Raw genomic sequence first — 6,054 nt, forward strand, 5'->3', positions numbered from 1 at the left:
CTCAACTTTCCTAAGATAAAGGGGGATTAGGAATTGGTTTACCTATAGGGGTGGCATTGATTGGGGAAAGGGGATTACCTTGAATTTTAACTCTATATGAATATTAGAAAATAAAAATTAAAAAAAGGAATAAACTAGACTAAACTAAACTAAATTTTTTAAAAAAGAAATTTAAAAAATAGAAATGCAAAAGGAAAACACAGATGTATGTATCAAAAAGTTCAGGTTAGAAGGTTATTATGGAATTTGATGTACTGGACATCTCACTGTGATGGTAAATAGGTTAAAAAATTATCTATATAATAATAAAAAATTATCTATATAAAAAAATGAGCCAGAATAGTGGGAACAAATTAATAAAAATTGTCCTATGAAATAGTAGTGGTTGTTCTCTTGTCTTTTTTCTTTTTTTTTTTTTTCCTTTCCTGGTTGGTTTTCTGGGGGAGGGGCCTGCCACGTGGGTTTTCAGTCAATGGTGTTCTCTGAGTAAAGTCCTCCTGCCCCCCTCAAGTGGGTGGGCTCCGAGGAAACTGTTATTTTCAGGCTGGAAGCTTTTATATTTGTTCACTTTGGTTTTTCTCTCTCGCCTTGACCACTTTTGATGGGTTTTGTAGGTTTAAAGGAAAGCAAACTGCACCCTGACCTCCCTCTCAGAGAGAAGCCTCAGTCTGGCTGCAGAGCCCCAAAAAATCCCCTCTTGGCCACTGGCAGAGCAGGTTCCCAGTCGCGGTCCCTGGGGATTCAGGTTTTTTGCTTGTACCCAAAACCATAGCAGTGGCAGCTGTCTGGGCAGCTCCAAACTGCCAGAGAGGTTCCAAGCAGTGATCGCACACTGAGATTTTTCTGCTGGCCTGGGCTGGGAGTGCCTGGTCTTTCTGGTCTGAGAGCACCAGGCTGGCGCCTGTGTGCAAGCTCTCAGGAGAGGGTGTGGGGCACAACTCAAACTCTGATGGCATGGCAGCGCACTAGCATGGGATCTGCAAAAAGTCTGTGCTTCTGTTGGCTGGTGAGGCCCCCAGCCCTTCACGGGAGCAGGGCGCCACATACTCTCATGAACGCTGGTGGTTCAGGGACCAAGACCTGGTTTCTCTGCCGCACTCTCTCTGGCTCTTCGCCAGAGGTGGCTGTCCTGGTCTGGGGACTTAACCCTAACACCCCGATTCCCGCAATTTCCCCCGGGCCATCCTTTGCTCTTTTTGAGTGCTTTCTACCAGACTCCCGAGTTAATGCTGGTCCCCAGATGCAGAGCACTCTCGTATTGGGATATTACTTTCCAGTGGGTTGCCTCTGGTGGCTCCCTCCCCCTTTGGTTTATCTTCTGATATCAGTCTGACTTTCCCACTCCACTTTACCTGCCCACTGGCATCTTCTGCTCCGGTAGAGATCCAAACGTATATAATTCTGATCTCAGGCTGATTTCGTGGGTGATCGGGGAGTTTTTTGGAAGGTAATCAGCTCACTTTAGGGTACAGGTTGAAAGGGCGCCTCCTCCTACTTCCCCGCCATCTTGTCTCAGTAGATGGGTTTTTTCCCCTCAACATCCTTTTATCAAGAAACACTTCCAAAATCCTGGGTCCAGAAGAACTCCTTCCATTGTATATATTATACCACTCCCTAATGCAACTTTTGGTAATATCAATAATAATAATTAATAAAGTAATAATGAATTATAATAATTTCTTATTTGATGTAGGTCTTCTTCATTAGAGTTGAAGTTCCATGTGAGGAAGGGGTTGGGTCCATCATAGCTACTACTATAACATTAATGGGTAACAACTCTACAGAAAATGCTCAATAAATGCTTATCATTAAATAAATGAATAAAACCAACAAAGAGTAAAAACAAATAATGTGAATAGTTTCTTGAATACTGTTTGAGCTTTCTTTATACATTCAGCCAAAGGTCATAGGATTACAGTACTTCCGTTCTTTTCATTCTCCTTTTCTCAGTTAATTTTCTCTGTCTCTGTGTCCTGAATACTCTACAGTAAAATCTACTAATGAGTACCTTTTGTAGACTCAAGCCAATTCAAAGCTTTGGCCAATCGCAGCTGCGGCAACAAATAAATTCGTGGTCTCCATCCTCTCTAATACTTCTAGGTCTCATAAACTCTACATTAGCAATGCCTGCTCCTCTTGACCCAGCAGCCTTTTCTGTTACCGAGCAAACCCAAGATCCATTCCTTAGAGGATCCCTCTCAAGTCACAGCTTGCTCTATGTCGATTGACCTGACCAACTCCTCAGGACTTTATTTCTACCTAGATGCTGCTCATTCATCTTAATCTGTTGTTCTGCCTGGTATCCAGGGTCTGACTTAGAACACTGGTATATCGGGACAGCAGCACACTGACATGATAGAATGATTTTATGGGTCACTGTGTAGCAGAAGAGCTTTTGGAGGGCTGGGAAGCAACAGGAGAAATTTTCCTCTTATCTTAGAGTAGTTCTGCTTCTTCTTGGCAAATAAATATATCATCTGATATATACTAGGATTAATGCAAGTGACCATACTTACCTATTTATTTTTTATCATCCCGCAGTATTCTCCAGTTTGTATCCTTGTTTATACATTTTGCAATGTCAATACTTTTTTATAATTTTTTAATTTTATAATAAACATATATTAGCCCCAGGGGTACAGGTCTATGAATCATTAGGTTCAATGTCAATACATTTTGAAAATTAATTTGAAACTTCATTCTGTAATTAGAAAATTAAGATTCTTACTTGTTTCTGACCCAAGAAAATAAAATACAGGTCTAAATAAATGCAGTTCTAAACAAAGATAGATCCTTCACACTTTGGAGCCCCATGATAGCCTGGAGATCTTGTTCTTTATATTTGCACATCAATAATCAAGAAAGCCTTACTTTTACAGAGATACACTAGGCTTGTTTCAAAGCCTTATCATAGGTCCTTTGAATGAGTATCTCCTTCAGGTAAACGTGCTCCACTTAGAAACAACTCTAACTCCCTACATTTTCTTTTGTTTTTATCTCTTTCCCTTGATTTCATAAGAACTTGATCTAATTACATACAAATTTTACTTGTATGGCTCAACTCAGGAAAAATAAGTGTTGAAAGCATTCAAGAAGACCTTCATCCTCAACTCTCCAAAGTTTGGGACCACAGGTAAATATATACAGGTTAACATAGGCTATGACTGATAAGAGGAAAATGATCAATATATTCTCCCACTGTCAGTCTTAAGAATCATATCTACAGGGCACCTGGGTGGCTCAGTTGGTTAAGCAACTGCCTTCGGCTCAGCTCTTGATCCTGGAGTCCCAGGATTGAGGCCCACATTGGTTTCCCAGCTCCGTGAGGAGTCTGCTTCTCCCTCTGACCTTTTCCTCTCTCATGCTCTCTCATGTCTCTATCTCAAATAAATAAATAAATCTTTTTTTTAAAAATTATCTCTAAATATCAAGGGTTTTACATCTATTTTTTCCAGTTTGGTACATGAGTGAAGGTATGTCTGTACACTCAGGATATGTTTTCACACCCTCATTCCCTAGCTCAGTTCTTCTAAGCATTTCATCTCAAAGATCACATAACCAATATAAGGATACTTTTACACAAACCAACATACTGCCTACAAACCATCCCTCTTCCCCTCTGTCTCATTACCATGCAATTTCTCTTTCACTATTTCTCTCATGGGGAAGTCAATGTGACTCAAAGAGTCCCCCAAGAGAAGCTAATACTGGGCTCAATATTAGACTTCTCTGTAACAACTGTTGATCACTCTCCTGTGTAGCTAATTATTTCCCATTTTGAAGAATCTTTTGTGCAGTTTTGTCTTGAGAAAAGATTATGCACAGAAATTATGCACAGAAATTTTAGAATTTCTCTTCTTCTAAAAATGTCCATCCTGTTGCTGAACAGGCATATAGGAAAGATGCTTTTTATTATAAAACTGCACCTGTGCAATTCCTCCCATGTGACCTGGTCAACGCAGGTTCGATCCTCCTAAGTCCCCTTGCTCTGAGGGGTGGCAGGACTACAGAAATGCAGATATGACTGAGGGTGATGTAAATCTGAAGGTCTACTCCCTTGCAGATGCCCACCTCACCAAAAAACTGCTGGACCTTGTCAGCAGTCATGTAACTAAAAGCAGCTTTGGAAAGGAACCAATGAAGGCACCAAACCTCTCAACAGTGTTGTCTCTGTGTTCATCATGATGGATACAGATGCTGAGCCCCTGGAGATCATCCTGCAACTTCTGCTGCTGTGTAAGGATAAAAATGGTCCCTAGGTGATTGTGCACTCCAAGCATGCTATGGGGTAGGTCAGCAGGGTTTCCGAGCCGGTCGTTGCCTGCTCTGTCACCATCAAAGAAGGCTCTCAGCTGAAGCACCAGATCCTGTCCATTTAGCAGTCCACTGAAAGGCTCTTAGTCTCAACCAGTTGGCTCTGCCCCACTCTTCACTGAGTCCTTCCTCTAGCATTGTGAATCATATCCTGTATTTGCATTAGTTTCTCTAGCTACCTTCTCTTGTCATATTCTAGTATTAAATCTGGGTTTTTCATTTTTGTATTATTCTTCTTCTGTTTTATAGGTTGTTATCCATATATTAATCCACCACCCTACACCAATCACCCATTCTACTCTCTCTGCCTTTTATAAAATGATCTAATGCTGAAAACAGTGGCAAACAAAGTGTTGACACCTTTGAAAGACAAGGAAGAGGCAGGACACAGATCTGGTTCCAACGTTCAGGTGCTAACTTCCTGTTTTATGTAGGACATGATGGATGTAAATACCATTCACTTGGTATCCCTTGTGCCTGAAACACAAATCATCCCATATGTGGTTGCTCTCTGGGGGATTATGTATTATTTGTATTCTGTGAGGTTGTTTGGTGTATTCTGTGAGGTTGTTAGGTGTATGTCCAAGTGTCATTGCCAATATACCCCAAATGCCTGCTTTGGTAATGTGATGTTATTTTCCCTCTCCCCCAAGTCCCAAACATGCCCCTGAGGGTGGCACAGCAGCAGCATACCAAAGAGATGTGCTGCAGAATTCCAGAGGCTGCCTGGACAAGTTAGACATGAGGGAGCTGACATAGGTCTTGAAGGAGTGCAGAGTGGCTAGGAAAAAGAGGGTTAGCTGATGCTGGAATGAAGTCTGGGCAAGTCATGGAGACCTGACTGGAAGCTACAGCAAAGATGCTGGAATCGAGGAAACATCCTCTCTGGTGGATGGGGAGGTCTCCAGTGGACAACTCTGAGAGCCCTTACCTTGTTGCCTGCCATGATGTAGGTCAGATTTATGTATTCTTTATCACATCAGAAGGATAGTGCTAGTGTGTCATTCCTGTGAGCATCCTAATAAAGAAATGTATTCTTACCCCACAAAAAATTGCACCTGTCATCGTTGGTCCCTCTTTCTATTCCTCTCAATTCCTCTTTAGTTTCTACTCTTCAGTAAAATATTTGTGTCAGAAGTTTTCTCTTAATGAAAATACTTTCATCCTTTTATTTTACACCATCACTCTCTTATTCTCAAATTTCAATCATTGCATTGTCTTATCAAATCAATTCTACACACAAAAACTTTTGATATGTTTGTCTCCATAATGTGAAGATTTTCCAAGATTCATGTGCTTCTGATTTTAATGCCCTCCACCTCATTTTAAACTTTTTAACTGTGTAAAACAGACATCTGGCCTCAATTATTCCTGCCCTATTTGAGAACTAAATCCTGTTTTAAGCAAGAGGAAGGAAATTTTGATCCTTTATCTCCAGGATTCTGGTGTGGTTCCCTCCCTTCAGTATTATTTTTCTCCACATTTGAGGCTATTCTGAGTCAGGAATCTTCTGGCGCCATACCAGGAGATGGTACAGAGAAGCAGAGAGCTACAAGTTCTGAGATGGAACTGTTCAAGGACTGACCAGGTTGTGTGAAGAAATAGGAAAAGGGGGTTAGCAAGAGAAATTCCCACTGGCAAAACAAAACAAAACAAAACAAAACAAAATCATCTTTCCGGAAGGGAAGCCAATATTATTTTAAATGGGATTTTAAAAACTCGGGGATCAGGGCTCTTCTA

At 41.0% G+C, this 6,054-nt stretch overlaps 1 pseudogene; it reads left to right on the forward strand.

Annotated features, from left to right (window-relative positions):
* Positions 1-4,020: 4,020 nt before the first annotated feature.
* LOC101682909 lies at positions 4,021-4,436 on the forward strand (annotated as a pseudogene).
* The last annotated feature ends 1,618 nt before the right edge of the window (positions 4,437-6,054 follow it).

This window comes from Mustela putorius, unplaced genomic scaffold (assembly GCF_011764305.1).
Source record: "Mustela putorius furo isolate JIRA1106 unplaced genomic scaffold, ASM1176430v1.1 tig00003897_pilon_pilon_pilon, whole genome shotgun sequence".
In the NCBI taxonomy this organism is placed as follows: Eukaryota; Metazoa; Chordata; class Mammalia; order Carnivora; family Mustelidae; genus Mustela; species Mustela putorius.